The sequence below is a fragment of the Mirounga leonina genome, unplaced genomic scaffold, assembly GCF_011800145.1.
Source record: "Mirounga leonina isolate KUSES-001 unplaced genomic scaffold, KU_Mleo_1.0 Mir_154, whole genome shotgun sequence".
Lineage (NCBI taxonomy): Eukaryota > Metazoa > Chordata > Mammalia > Carnivora > Phocidae > Mirounga > Mirounga leonina.
In genome coordinates, this window is record NW_023270389.1 from 7,820,626 (window position 1) to 7,837,259 (window position 16,634).

Sequence of the window (16,634 nt, forward strand, 5' to 3'; positions counted from 1 at the left end):
CCCAAGGAAGGAGACTCAACTTTATAAGACCAGTAAGCAACCCACAGTTCTGATAGCTATGCATCATAGACTTAAGAACTATTGCCTAATGTTTTTTAAAAGGATTAATTTTAGATTAAACCCAGTCCACAGACTGGAAGTGGACAATGATTACAAACCCAAATCATTGCTAGATCATCAAATAGGCAGCATTCAGCTTATCACAAATAGCTGCACTTCATACTCTGAAGTAGACACATGCCTGAAAAGCAGGTTTAAAGAAACTTAAAATAAACCAAATTTGATTTTTCACATTGATTTCCATTTAAGGGGTGAGAGCCGGAATGGATAAGTGCTTTCTATTCGAGTATTGGAGAACCAACTGCCCTCTTAATATGTGTTCAGATATTATATTCAACAAATATTCAGCGTTCCCAACATGAAATTTTAGGCACTACCCTATTTGAGTTCCCTTTCCACATTTGCTGGAAGACAAAGGAAATAAATCCTGATCTCAGGCACTATTTCTTATTTCTTATCACTACCTATTTTCCTCTTGTTGTTCTTGTTCTTATTTCTTCTTTTTTTTTCCTTTTTTGATTATTATCTTTCTAGTTTTATATCACCGCCTTCTGAGGATTCCTTGTAGCATATAATGTTCATACACATATGTATATTTTCTCTCCCATAAACTCTCCTACCCTTACTCTAAAATATCTTCAAGATAATGTGCTCATCTCAGCCTCACTGACACCCTCCCTGGGTGGACCTATTCAAACCTCAGGACTGAGCCCTAAACAAATAGCCTCAATGTCGGAACACTATGTTCCTAAGAGGATGCTTGGGAAAGCCATCCATAATGACACTTCGTTTCTATGCCATGCCTTTTTTTTCCCCCAGAGCAGTTTCTCATAATTTCACTTTATTTCACCGCCACAGTGACTCCAACAGATTGGGCAGGTGCATGTAACCCCTTTTGGAAAACAAGGAAGGAACCTGAGGTTAAAGGCGGGGAGGCAAAAGGCAGGGAGGTATCACTCAGTTGACGTGAAAAGATCATGGGAGCATCTGGTCCAGCGGTTGGTGTCAGTAGAAGGTCAGTAAGCTTTCGCTGACTCTTCAGGGCTGCTTTAGCGCCTCACTCAAGGTCCCCGTTAGGTCTTCTGTGTCTGCGTGTGCGCGCACACGAGCATGCATGTGTAGGGAAAGACGTGTTTTTATTTACGGAAAAAACGGAGTGATATTTATGATCTTGCAGTGGTCTAGAAAAGATACATTTCCTTCATATGCAGCCCCAGAATTAGAGTAATTCCTTTGATCTTCTACCTTTAATTGCTAAATTTTCCTTTCAGTGGATTGACAGTGGGGGATAGGGCTGAAGTCCTGGTTGCCATCGGAGACGAGCCACTGCGTCTGGAGGATGCCTCTCATAACGTTATTTCTTACTCCATCTCATAAAGCCTGTTCTGTATAAATATATTTTAATTAATTAATAAACAGGATGTAATGAATTCTGGCAGGGTGACATTTGAGCACAAAGCAAGGGGTTTAAACAGATCTTGACATGTGTTAGGCAGGAAAACAACCCCCCCCAACACACACACACTCACATTCACAAAAGGTCTTTTTATTCATCGCAGTTATCATGTAAAGTGGAGTTTCATAAGGTTAATTTGACATTTGAGGGGAACTGAGCAAGAGATGCAGAGCACAGGAGAGGCAAATGTTTCAAAATAGTTGACTAGCCATCAATCGCAATGCATCTATATTTCACAACTAAAAACATGAGACCACGTTAGAACTGATTCTTTCTAACAAGCTTGAAATGGCTCATAAATAAATCGGTTTGTTGAGTGAGCAGTTTTATTGTTTCTTACCATAATGTTTTCTAGTAAATCCCATCTCAGTATTCAGTGAAGTGAGTATGGGGGCTTAACCTGGCACACAAGTGTATTCAACAAATATTGAATCATCATTTTCCTCAGCACCTTCCTAAAGCACAGCTACCTTTCTTGTGCAGACCTGGGATGTCCCCCCTGCAGCGATCCCTGTCCTCAGAATACGTATGTATGGAATATTATGGATACATAGTTGGAAATTCAGCTCAATATTGGTAGCCCGTTTTGAAAAAAACCTAGAGAAGAAAGATGACTCTAAGCATCGGAGAACCTCCCTTATGACTTCTCTATGCCCTTTACAAGTTTGCTCTTTCCATAAAAGAAACTCTTTCATATTTTAAATACAATTTGGGTATTCCTTTATCTCTCCTTGTAACAACATGCATGGTAATTGTGCTTCCTTCTTTCCCCAGCTGTACTCTGATCTCCTCAGTGGAAGAGACTGTATATAATATCTTATTCATCCTGTACCCTTACTCTCTGAGTATTGAATGCTCCCAATATATTTATCAAATGAGTGAAAGTTGACCCTCACTTGTATTTATATACTGTTGGGTAAATAACTGCTCCAAGAATCCTAACTAAGAAACTTAATGTGGATTTGCCTATGAAAAATAACTTGACCTATTTCACTCTCCATTATTACCTCCCTCTTGGAAACAAAAATTGGTTCCTTATGGACATCACAATATTAATCATTTTTTAAATTTTGTATCATTTTGTGAATATTGCCCCATGATGTTGCATAATAGCTTGCAAAGATAGCAAGCTATTCACAGTTTTATAATAATTTCTTATTCATAGATTTCTCTATTATTTACTTTTTGTCAATAACTATGGAATAATGGACTATTTAACACCTCTTTTATATAATTTTTTTCTATGTATGAATTGGGTAATTGCAAAATATTCCTACAAATGAAATTATTTTCCAAAACATGTAAACATTAGTGTATATAAATTTATTTCCAAAATAGTTTTACTAATTTTATTGCAAATAACAATGCGCCAGAGTATGTATTTTATCGTAACTTACCGGGACTGAATAATCTTTTGAAAAAACTATTTGCAATTTTGATAAATTAAAATGATAACTTCTTCTTTTGAATTGACTTACAATCCCTACTAGTGGCTGCATTTTCTTACCCCTTATGTGCTCTACTAGGAACACGGTGAACATATTTAGCATCTGTAATTTCTCTTGATCCTTAACTAGACAAAAAATACGTAGATATGAATAAAAGAATATATGGCTGGGCGCCTGAGTGGCTCAGTTGGTTAAGCGACTGCCTTCAGCTCAGGTCATGATCCTGGAGTCCCGGGATCGAGTCCCGCATCGGGCTCCCTGCTCAGCGGGAAGTCTGCTCCTCCCTCTGACGCTCCCCCCTCTCATGTTCTCTCTGTCTCTATCTCATTCTCTCTCTCAAATAAATAAATAAAATCTTTAAAAAAAAAAAAAAGAATGTATGGCTTATGGACAGAAGACTCAATCAGCAAAATGAAATCTACTATAGAGCTATATGTTTAAAAGGTAATATAAAATCTACAGGCAGGAAATATAAGGTCTCGGTTTGGCACCATTGACAAAGGTAAGTGGAAACAGTGAAATTGAAGAGGCCCTCTGTGCAGAGTTAGTGACAGCAACACAAGACTTGACAAGGTCTTTCCAGGATTTACACAAAGGCTGAGCTGGGACTCAACATTTTGGCAGTTGTACGTTGCCATTCTCCAGAATGCTAGCTGATATATCCAATAAACCCACCATCTTTTTAGCTGATTTAAGGGGCCAGGAACAGGAAGCTGAGAGTTCCAGAGAACCACTGTTCCCAACTTGGGACCCTACAAATATGCATAGCTGAGATGGTGGTTCTTGCTTCTGACTTGGCTGGAGAGACAGAAAAGGCCAGAAAGAGCTGGTATTTTCAACTAGTGAATTAGACAGAGATAATAGGAAGGCAGGGGGAAAAAAAGCATAGCAGTACCACTAAGTTTGATTTCATGTGACCTCACTGGTCACATGAAAGCAGAGGAATGAGGAAATCAGACGGTTCAAACCCAAAATATCAAGCATACCTCCTATTTCCTGAATAATTTTAACGAAAGTGTTATTTTGGCCTGATTTATTCCAATAATTGTCATAGAGTCCCACCCCATTTGGCTCCATAGACATGATCACAGATATGAAGTCACTTTTTAACAGTGAGGGTAGGAAAGAGGGAAGTATCACTACATTCCTTATGTCACAGAAATTCTCCTTACTGACAGTTCCCATTACGAGACACTACAATACCAATTTAAATTAAACTTAGGTCAGCTGGTTGCCTAGCAGTAGGAACTAACCTCAACATCAGTCTGAATATAAATCTTAGTTGATATTTATTTCAAGCCTGCACAACTGTGGCTTATTAGTTTATTTCAGGGGTCTTTCAGTGGCCTTTGAGTCTCTGTCGGTAAGGCATACAGAAATTGTCTGTAGGTCATCAACTACATTTGCTTTTTCCCAAATATTAATGCTAAGTGCTCTAGAAACCCTAAGACGTTTTTGTTTTTGTTTTTATCCGGCATGACTGTCAAATCAAAGAAACCCTGGTGGTTTCATTTTATTAAACTAAGTCACTCAAAGGAGGCTATGCAAGTCTCTAAACCACTGAAATAGAAGATGTTTAGAATTATGGAGAGGGGTATTCATTTCAATTAATCACAAATGATTCAAGAATTTTAACCCAAATTGAATTACTCTAAACTTGATATTTATACTAATTCTACTACATATCATTTTAAATCATTTGCAAAACAAGAAAGGGAGAAAATAATGGGATGACTTGCACTTATTGTGGATTTTCCACATAAATATAAATGCCCAGTCAACTAATCATTGATTTTCCTGCCTTGTCAACTAATCATTGATTTTCCTGCCTTGTCCACGTTGCTCCAAAACAATTAACTAAACATAAAAACAGAGGAACCCACATTGCAGTCATTTTAACTTACTAAATGTCATTAGAACCTCATTTATCAGAAAGAATAAAATATTCCTAAATCACTCCCCTTGGTAGATTTTGTCTTTGAGATTTAAAAATATATAGTTACTGTAATTTTCAAAATGCGTGATATCCGTAAGAGCGGGTGCACTGTCTTTCTCACTGTCTACTGGAATATAGGGCCTCATGTGTTCATTGGCTTGTGGTATGTGTGCAAGAATTTGTTGAATTTTTTAAATGTTGCTGATATGTGGGTACTCATTCTAGTTTCAAATGGAACTATAACACTTCAGAGATCAGAAGCCTGGATTTTAGTTTACACACCAAATTTTACAACAAATTTCAAAACTACATAAGGCTCACCAATCCTCATGAAATGAGCATATTTTCTCGCATGTTAGGTTAGAAAAGTATGCCACATCGCAGAGCTTCAAAGAACTTTTTATAATCAATTTATTCCCTGAGAATGTTTTCATAATTTTTTTTATTCTATGTTAATCCCCATATATTACATCATTAGTTTTAGATGAAGTGTTCCATGATTCATTGTTTGTGCACAACAGAGAATGTTTTCATAATTTTTAAAAATTCAAACTCAAATCAAAGATGTAATGTATTGGAATTAAAGGAGAAAAGCCATGTGTGTGAATTCAATCCAAAGATCTAGAGAAAAATCTATGCATCAAAATCAATAAATATTTACCTACTGCAAAAGGTTATAAAGATTTCTTCTATAGTGAGCTTTAGAAATAAGATTAGACTTTCAGACAGATCTATAGTTGAAACCCAGCTCTTCTGCTTATTCCAAGTTACCCATCCTCTTGGAAACTCAATTTCTTCATCTAAAAAATTGGTACACTAATGTCCATTTCACATGGGTGCATGAGAATGAATTTAAATAATGCATATAAAACATTAGCATAGTGTTTGTCAAATAGAAGCATTCCTAGCATTGAACACTGTATCTTGAAATACTCAGGTACAGTTTTGCATGAATGCAGGTAACTATGTGAACTCTAAAGTTTCCTCCAAGCCCTAGACTTCTGATTGCTTATTAAGAACTAAAGTCCAGTGTGGGGGGTGCCTGGGTGGTACAGTCAGTTAAGCATCCAACTCTTGGTTTCCGCTTGGGTCCTGATCTCAGCGTCATGAGATTAAGTCCTACATAGGGCTGCACTGAGTGCAGAGTCTGCCTGAGATTCTCCCTCCCTCTCCCTCTGCCATTTTCCCCTGAGTCTACGCTCTCTCTCTCCCCCTCTAAAAATAAATAAATAAATAAATAAATAAATAAATAAATAAATAAATAAATAAATCTTTTTTCCAAAAAGAATTAAAGCCCAGCTGAGCCACTATATGTAGACTTGATCAGCTATCAGTCACATTGATCCTTATTGGCTTTGCACTGGCCACTGAGGTTTCAGACTGGAAGTTAAAAGTCCAGATCAGGAATGGGGGGGTGGGGTGGGAGGGATGGGGCGGCTGGGTGATAGACAATGGGGAGGGTATGTGCCATGGTGAGCACTGTGAATTGTGCAAGGCAGTTGAATCACAGATCTGTACCTCTGAAAAAAATAATGCAATATATGTTAAGGAGGAAAAAAAAAGAAGAAGAAGAAGATAGCCAGTGGGGAAGAATGAAGGGGGGGAAATCAGAGGGGGAGACGAACCATGAGAGACGATGGACTCTGAAAAACAAACTGAGGGTTCTAGAGGGGAGGGGGGTGGGAGGATGGGTTAGCCTGGTGATGGGTATTAAAGAGGGCATGTTCTGCATGGAGCACTGGGTGTCATACGCAAACAATGAATCATGGAACACTACATCAAAAACTAATGATGTAATGTATGGTGATTAACATAAAAATTTTAAAAATTTAAAAAAATAAATAAAAGTCCAGATCATAAACTGTATTCTTTATGTTAATTGCTCCTTTGAATAAATCTAAATACTATTATAAATACAAAATAAAATGTACCATTATGGCATTAAATAATCATGGAAAATATAACATAAAACAATTTTTTTAAAAAACTTTAATTTCAAGATAATTTCTCACTGGGAAAATTCAAGTTCTGACGATGCTTCTGGCACTCCGCCAAGATCATCAGAAAGCCATGATTTGGCTGGAACAAAAACAGAAAGTATTAGCTATAAGGGATCAACACAGAAGACACTCTGTTTTGAGTTCCACAGATGCGGAATTTGGGGAGTAGTTACTAGCATTCTGCCGGGTGTTGTTGTTTCAATAGTTTACAGAAAGAATGCTGATATGCACAGGTGTGTGTGTGCCAGATACAGAAATGTTGGCAGCTAGACTACTTCACTCTGGAATAAATCTGCGATCACTTTTTGGTCTATAGACAGACCAAGATAAGGCCCTCCTACCCATTTCTTCATGCTTGTGCAACCGTCTAGAAAGATCATGACCATGTAGCGTATCATTAGGCCCCGTTTTCATCCCTGTTAAACTGCAGGGTCCAATTCTCGGCAGCTTCATGAGGATCAGGCTGCTGTAGTTTTTAAGGGATATTAAGTCAAGACAGCTGGGAATGCCAGCTCTGCCAGTCAAGCAGTAGTAAGGGTCAGAGTGTAGCCACCTGCCTATTCCCCCATCCCCTCATCCCTGTCATAGAGTGTGACACTTATCTCTAAGTGAGTCTCAACTCGCTACAAAGGAATGTTTCCTACGTTTCCTTAGCCAATGTGATTGTCACTGGGTAAAATTCAAGCTCCAACTGCGACTAGAACCAGCACAGTTGTTACTAGGCGAGTTTTTCTGACTCTTGAGTTTGTTTTCCTGTTGACTTTCGGAATGGTGCCTATGAGGTGAGAATGTAAGCCAATGCACAAGACGAAGGGGAGGGCCGTGAAACGTAGAGGGTGCAGAGTCTAGCTAATTTCAGTGGTTCTCCTCTCAGAGAGGATTGATATTTCCTGTCTACCTTTTGAGTGATTAATAATACAGTGGCTGATTCTTCTTCACCCAGAGGGTTATTGTCATCCTTGGTAGAGTCTGACATTTTACACTTTAAGTAAGCACACCCTTAGGCGAGGAGACACCAAGAGACAGATTTCCTTATTAAAAGAAGATGTCACCAAAAGAGCAAGTCAACAAATATGCCACTGCCAAGAAACAACCAACATACTAAAGGGAAAGAGAAAATAAAGTAGAAGGAAATAGGAGATTAAAGAGAGAGGGGGGTAGGTGTCACCTGGAGCACAATGCAACCAGAAGACAGGGATGAGCTATTCTCAGCTATTAGGATACAGCTCAGCATACTCAACCAGCTTGCCACTATGAAGTATGAAAACAGGGCTTAATGTTTGTATCATTTATGTGTCGGTGGCCCTCAGTCAACTACGCTGTCATGGCCAGGTAAAAAAACAAAAAAGATAGGTAAAACAATTTCTGGTGCCAGGTTGTGCAGATTTAATTTGCAATTTTTAGGCGGTTAATAGAAACACAATGGCGGGGCGCCTGGGTGGCTCAGTTGGTTAAGCGCCTGCCTTCAGCTCAGGTCATGATCCTGGAGTCCCGGGATCGAGTCCCACATCGGGCTCCCTGCTCAGCAGGGATCCCTCTGACCCTCCGCCCTCTCATGCCCTCTCTCTCTCATTCTCTCTCTCAAATAAATAAATAAATAAAATCTTAAAAAAAAAAAAAGAAACACAATGGCAATGATCAGCTCAAGTGCAAGTGCACGGCACTGACAGCAGTCCCCCAAGAGAGAAGCTGAGAGATTTGAGGTGAGGCATCTCAGGAGGTGGGGGGCACAGGTAGCAGCGCAGGTTTCACATGGATGAATCATACTGACCTGCTGTGACAGTCCTTTCACTGAAAGGACTCCTCGGGTGATGGTCTTAGATCAGGACCCCAGATCTCAGTCACAGAGGAACTAAAATGTACTACACACATTGTGACAATGTATCTTCTATATCTGTATATGTGATATTCACTGAAGTCCTTTGCCCTCACTGAGCTTACAGTCTTGTAAGAAAGACATAAATTAAACAAGACAAATAAAGAAAATATATTACATAATATCAGACAGTGATTAGCACCTAAGAGATAAATAAAGCAAAGAAAGAAGCTAGGAAATGTTGGGAGTGATGGAAAAGAGACATGAAGGAAACTAGCAAATCATGTGGATTTCTGGCTCAAGAGAAAAGGAGAGACGTGAGGTTGGATACAGTAAGCTATGCAACTCTTCACAGAGTTTTATCCCAAGGAAGGGAAAGGATTAGAGTAGCATTTAGAAAGTGGGGCAAACCAGGGTTACTGGTGTGTTTTTGTTCTGCTCTGATTTTTTTTTAATATGGAAGAAATAGCAAACTCTTGAAGAGGCAAGAGAGGGTGAGATGTGATGGACAGGTGGAGGGGCTGGCCTTATGCAGAACACAGGCAGCTCAGGGAAGTGAGATTTCATAAGCCCAGGTGCTAGCAGGACTGTAGACATGATAGCAATTGGGTACGGAAGGTTTTTCACAGTGAAACAAAAAACAAAGTCATCAGTGGAAAGTGAGGACTGTGAGAAGGTATGATTGCAGGGGGGCAGGAGAAGGCATAAAGAAATGGTCTGGTGTCGGGCGCCTGGGTGGCTCAGTTGGTTGAGCGACTGCCTTCGGCTCAGGTCATGATCCTGGAGTCCCGGGATCGAGTCCTGCATCGGGCTCCCTGCTCGGCGGGGAGTCTGCTTCTCCCTCTGACCCTCCTCCCTCTCATGCTCTCTCTCTCTCTCATTCTCTCTCTCAAATAAATAAATAAAATCTTTAAAAAAAAAAAAGAAATGGTCTGGTGTCTAAAAAGGAATGGAAATGAAAGATACAAAATATGATTTCTGGATAGCAGTAGGGGCTCATGTGAGGTTAATAATGACAGTGATGTTAAACTGAAACCAGTCAACACAGTTGTGTGTTCTCCTCCAGCCAACCCAGTTGCAAGTGCAATATTGGTTGAGGGTTGCATTGCTCACAATTCTGATTTATCCGAAGAAATATAGTAAGTGCAAGAAAATGGAAGGTTATACAAAGGAGTGATTACAATGCATAACCAGAGAATTTAAGCTGGGTAAGAAGGTAAGTTTACAAGGATGAGGAGGGAACATGAATATATATCAGTATCAATGGATTCTCTATCTTAGCTGGGTTTAATACTTATAAGACTTGAGGAATCCAAAGGGTTGGGGGAGCCTAGGAAGATAAAAAGTGGTGATCGAAAAATAGCATACATCAAATTGAAATTGTAGAAGTGTTGAAAATTATTGATAATGACAAGGTCTAGGACATGCCTATGGAAATGAATGGCTTATGGAACACAAAGGATAAGATCATCAAAAGAGCGAAGGACACAACTGAAAAGCCAGGGTGTTAGAAGAGACATCAACATAGATATGTTAATCACCAAGAAGGATGTACAGTGAGTGATGATAACACAGGAGAAAAATCTTCAAGGAGTGAGTATTTATTCAAAAGAACTGGAGCATAGAAAATATTGATAATTGCACCAGGAACTTCAAAATGCAGGACACTTGGGGTCAAAAATCTAAATCCAACTGTTTTCTCTTTTGGGAAATCCATTTTCATACATGTTACTATCATTTTGTCTGTATTAGGGAATGCAAACTATGCAGGCTTTTATGTCTCTAATAAAAGACTAGAAAAGAACTTTACTCTCCTGTAGGTGTTCTCTGAACCTTTTAGTGTTGGTAAACCAGAGCTTCTCAAAATCCTCTACTGGAAGTGTTCCAAGGCCAGAAGATCACAAACATGTTCCCAGAAGTTCTTAAGACAGAGTTCAAAGCAGCACTAGGTACAAGTGCCACATACAAGTTCAAGTTCACTGTTCTACTTTAAAAATTACTATGCAGTGTTTATCCTTCTATGTACCAGTCAGAGCAAGTAATAGCAATATTAGCTGATAGACAAATAATCCCCAAATCTAAATGTACAGTTTATTACTTACTCATGTCACCATCCAATGCAGGGTGGTTGCTTCTTAGTGGTTCCACCACCTTGGAGGGGTTTGGAATACCCCACAGGATCATTTGCCTCCAGCCAGTGCTTGAGGAAAAAAAAAAAGTAAACATGAAGAAACTTGTAGAAGTTATAGTTCATGCATGGGAGTGGTAGGATTAATTCCACCCACATTCCATCATCCTGTACCCAGACATATGATGCACATAGAACCTTAATGCAAGAGCAGGTGAAAAGTGTGGTAAGTGCTGTGTAACAAAAGAGACCAAGGGATATTTAATAGTTAGTTTTGTTGACAAGATACTAGTCTATGACATTCAAGATACAGTATAAGAAATGCTTTAAATTAGTCATCCTTGAGCAAAATGGAAGTTCCAGAAAAATAAGGCATGCTATGTTTATCCTGTGGCCCTTCAGACCTCCTTTACAAAGTCTACAGGGGGATCAGAGTGTGAGAAGGCAGTGCTCTAAGCAATGACCCAGGGGAAATTTCTCCCTCCATAAGTTTCTTAGGTGGTTCCGATAAGTCCTATCATGCTTCAGTTTGCCTCTCTGCAAAATAGAAATAATAACTGAACATTTCATCCTCTCTGAGAGGGAATAATCCATTCATGTTATAATATATAGGAAGTCTCTAGAAAGTGATACCAAACTAAACAAATTCCTTACTCATTTCTTTTTTTTTTTTTTTAAGATTTTATTTATTTATTTGACAGAGAGAGACACAGCAAGAGAGGGAACACAGCAGGGGGAGTGGGAGAGGGAGAAGCAGGCTTCCTGTGGAGCACGGAGCCTGATGCGGGGCTTGATCCCAGGACCCTGAGATCATGACCTGAGCCGAAGGCAGACACTTAATGACTGAGCCACCCAGGCACCCCTCTTTACTCATTTCATATATATTACATAGAATCTTTGTGGGGTTTTATGTTGTTGTTCTTTCTTCTCCCGAACTGTCTTATCGGTAACTGTCTCTGAAATTAGTAACCTCCTTTTGTTTGTTAGCCTTTTTCCAGATTATTGAACATTACTAGTAATACTTCATTTCCATGGATCTGTAAGACTTGCTTTCATTCACAAAGTCTGTTCGCTGGGAATTCAATTGAAATCTCAGGGACTTTCTTTTTTATTTTTTAAAGATTGTATTTATTTATTTGACAGAGAGAGCACAAACAGGGGGAGCAGCAGAGGGAGAGGGAGAAGCAGGTTCCCTGCTCAGCAGGGAGCCCAAAACAGGGCTCGATCCCAGGACCCCAGGGTCATTACCTGAGCAGAAGGCAGATGCTTAACTGACTGAGCCACCCAGGTGCCCCTCTCATGGACATTCAACACTCATAAGATATTTCTCTTTAGGGGCGCCTCGGTGGCTCAGTCGTTAAGCGTCTGCCTTCGGCTCAGGTCATGATCCCAGGGTCCTGGGATCGAGCCCCGCATCAGGCTCCCTGCTCGGCGGGAAGCCTGCTTCTCCCTCTCCTACTCCCCCTGCTGTGTTCTCTCTCTCGCTGTGTCTCTCTCTGTCAAATAAATAAGTAAAATCTTAAAAAAAAAAAAAAGATATTTCTCTTTACTACTGATCTACTATGCATTTGATAGTTGAATCAATAATATTTAATATTAAATAAAGATAATAAATTGACTTCAAAATATTCCAAAAAAGGTTATTTAATGAAACAACTGAATCTTCACAATAACTGGATTGTTGGAGTGAGACCTATGTGAAAATATAGCAAATGTGCTTATCATACATTTAATTTACATAAAAAATATCTTTAAAACTTGGAATTTAAATGAGAATTGGAGATAATTTCCACTTCACCCTGATTTTTAAACCTGTCAACTGCCGCAATGGTAGATATAAATGTAAAGTGCAAAATGATAAAGTTTGGGGCTCCTGACAATCTCCCTCTACTATTTATTCTCTCTTAAACACTTACTGCATGAAAACATCCATTTCTCACTTCCACTTCCACGCCCCTACACTTCCTTTGAAGGCAAAAGTGTGACTGAGGGCCTAGGTAACAGTGAGTCAACAGCAGAATCAGGGACTGAGGAAGCAATGGGGCAAAGGAGATGGCAGTGAGACTAAGGGCCACGGAGGCAGCCTAAGTGATTGAGCAATCAGTGACCTACAGGGGATTGGTAAAATAAGTGAATACATTGAGGATATGGGAGTCAGTTTTCACTGTCCAAAAAGAAACTTACACATACAGAAAGGGGGAAAGCTAGAAATACCTAGGAGGTATTGAATTGGACTATGGAGGTAGTGGGATAAGCTTGATTTTTTAAAAATATATATGGAAAGATACGGGAATACAGGTATGTGTATATGTGTGTATGTCCATGTATATGTGTACATATGCATACATATCTCTCCTAGTGCTATCTTCCATTACACTCCAGTAGCAATAAGCACACTTAGCACTAAGGTCTTGGTTTCTAAGTACCAGAACCAGGGCTTCCTGGGGGAAATGTCTGATTTAGGGGAGGGGGCAAGGAAAGTATAAGATGATCCTTGAATACCATGTTGCTCTAGAGATGAAGGAAGTACTCAAAGAATGATGGAGATAAAGCTTGAATGGGCCCTTGTCAATTCTGGGACAATTTGAGCATCACACAAATAATGTTAATGATAAAACAAAATGAAAAGATGGGAATCAAGAGTTCATACAGATAAATAAATAGGAAAGAAAGAAGGGTAAGATCTTCTTTATATTAGAATGCCAATTAATAAAGAAAGAAGGATGAAAATAATTTCATAGAAACAGAAAATGCATCAGACAGAAGATATCAATGTTTGCTAATACTGGTGGGTGGATATTTAATGAGGAAAATGATAATCACATACTGTATTTTCTCACAATGTAAAACCAACGACAAAGGCAAAAATGGTGACTTTATGGTGCATAAACATGGCAGCATCACCTTGATTAGAAGATCAAGTTTACTATCTCCAGTGAAGGAGCAGATCCACATCATATGCATCTGAATGCGATACACTGAGAGTAAACCATCATTTCTATGGTGGTCATGCCCGCTATGCATGACCTGAGTCTGGTCATGAAGACTCGGCTGAGGGACATTCTACAGAATGAAATGCCTGTAATTTTTATGATTTTCAAGGTCATGAGATATATAGAAAAATTGAGGAACTAATTCAGATTGCAGGACACTGAAGAAACATGACATCTGAATGCAAACTGTTATCCTGGATTAAACCCTGGACCAGATAGGAAAAGGAGGCTTTACTGGGGCCGTATTATATCAGTGCTGATTTCATTTGGAAGACTGAATTGTGGTCATGTAAGAAGGTGTCCTTGTTTGGGGAGAAATACATATTAGAGTATTAGGCATTAGGTGCATGATGGGGCATTATGTCTGTAAGTGGCTCTCAACTGGTTAAGAAAAAGAATAAAAATATTCAGTTATTGATTCCTCGTCTCTCCGCTTCAAATTCAACTTTTGTTGCCTACTTTGCAAAAGTGTATCTGGGCCTTGTCATTTTTTTTCTTTGCCAGTCGACAACAAGCTTTTTCAGTAAAGGAAGCTGGAGAAATAATGCAGAATAAAAGAGTTTTGTTTCCTGGTTCCATTGTGTTCCCTTGGCAAGGGTCTTGCAAAGCAGGTGGCTTCTCCAGTACCTGGTTCCTGAGCACAAACCATGTCCTTAGCACCCAGCTCCTGCTGGACCGGCGGCTCCCCAGCACTCAGCTCCTACAGGTGACCAGCTTCTCTGGCACCTGCTGTCTGCAGCCAGTGGCAGCCCAAAGCCCCCAGTAGCCAATAGCTTCTACCAGGAATCACCTCTAGGGATACACCTCCCTGTGAGCAGCTTTCCCTGGCATGCTAGAGGGTAGATTTCCAGCAAATTCTACCAGCACAGCACCACAACAACCTCCCTGCCATTCCGTGAACCACAGCCATGCCCTCTTCGGTGAGGTCTGGATCTCAGCCCTAAAGAGACCTTCCTTGGGCACTTTATCCCAGCTGTCAGGCTAGTGGCTCATCCTTATGTCTGCTATTCCTATATTGTTGACAGTTCTCTTTGCTTCTTCCTAGATAATTTCTCATTCCTACAATCCCCAGTTATAGTTAGTAATTCTTTATATTAAACATTTCCTCTTCAAGTGACTATGTAGTTCTCTATCCTGAGTGGGTCTCGACATACATATTTGGATATAGAGACCGCAGAGATGTTGCTGAGGCAAATGTGCTAAAATGTTAACAATCGAGAGAACTCCATAAAGATAATATGGACATTCTTTGTACTGTTGTTGGAACTTTTTAAAATAATCTCTCAGTTTTAACTGCTGGTGTTCTGAAATTTCACCACGCTGTGCCTTGTTGCTATTTGAATGACTTCTGGTATAAAATGAAACAAAGTTTCTGCCATGTTCATTCAATGGAAAATCATTTATAAAAATGAGCATTTTCCATGATACCTATTTAATATTTATTTTAATTAGATAAGTAACCTCAATACATGAAAATAAAATCTTATTTTATATATCTATGCTGATAAAAACAAGTGTTTACTTTTCTTAAGAAATGGCCAGGACCCCAACTATGCTGCTACCTGAGCTTCCAGTATCCCTCACAGAATCAGAGGCTGAGCTGTTACAGCAGGGCAGGCATTTTACTACAAATGGTTCATGAGGTCAAAAGGAGCCCAGATGGGGCGCCTGGGTGGCTCAGTTGGTTAAGCAACTGCCTTCGGCCCAGGTCATGATCCTGGAGTCCCGGGATCGAGTCCCGCATCGGGCTCCCTGCTCGGCAAGGAGTCTGCTTCTCCCTCTGACCCTCTTCCCTCTTGTGCTGTCTCTCATTCTCTCTCTCAAATAAATAAATAAAATCTTTAAAAAAAAAAAGGGAGCCCATAGGTCATCTGGCATTTGTCTAGACAAGTGAAATTTGTCTAGAACCCCAAATATGAGCTTCAGAAAGACTCTTCCAGAAAATCCACTTTGATAAAATATCTCTATCCCACTCCACAGTGGTTTTATTATGGACCACTCAGCCAGGTTCCCAAATACCCTCCCTCAGCATTCCGTGCTCTCTCTCCCAGTCTCTTATTATCTTTGCTACTGAGGGAGGATTTCTTGGGGGCAGCTGTGTCTTTCATCTCTGTGTCCCCAGAGCCTACACTGATGTCTCAGAAATACCAGGTACTAGATCAATATTTACTGTTGAGTAAATAACTCCTGCAAGAATCCTTTTTTTTTAAAGATTTTTTTATTTATTTATTTGAGAGAGAGAGCGAGAGAGAGAGCACAAGAGAGGGGGAGCGGGAGAGGGAGAAGCAGACTCCCTGCTGAGCAGGGAGCCCGATGTGGGACTCGATCCCAGGACTCCAGGATCATGACCTGAGCCGAAGGCAGTTGCTTAACCAATGGAGCCACCCAGGCGCCCCTCCTGCAAGAATCCTAACTTAGAAACTTAATGTGGATTTGCCTATCTCCCTCTCCATTATTACCTCCCTCTTGGAAACAAAAATTGGTTCCTTAAAGATATCACAATATTAATCATTTGAGACACTGAAAGTTGAAGCCACTGGTTCAACTGTTTTCTGGTCCTATTTTTTTCTTGCAACTGAAAGGCTTTGATCACTCCCTCCAACCTATTAAAATGACTAGAAAGTTAATCTCATTATAGTATTTAAAAGAGTAGAAACACAGAGCAGACTATCTGTTCCATATGGATACTTCCATCAGGTGGATATGGCCATATTATTAAATGGATAGATTTCTGTGAATAGCAGCTCTGTTTCACATGGGATGAATGCCTCTGGCCATGTCTATTTTCCCTACATTG

General features: G+C 39.8%; 1 long non-coding RNA gene across 1 annotated transcript in view; it reads right to left on the minus strand.

The window, feature by feature from the left end:
• Positions 1 to 1,402: 1,402 nt before the first annotated feature.
• LOC118014043 overlaps positions 1,403 to 16,634 on the minus strand; it is a 37,447-nt gene continuing 22,215 nt past the window's right edge. The window contains exons 3-4 of the long non-coding RNA XR_004680178.1: positions 10,819 to 10,916; positions 1,403 to 1,445 (exon numbers count right to left, since the gene is read on the minus strand). This is a non-coding gene — a long non-coding RNA (uncharacterized LOC118014043). The remainder of the gene's footprint in view (positions 1,446 to 10,818; positions 10,917 to 16,634) is intronic.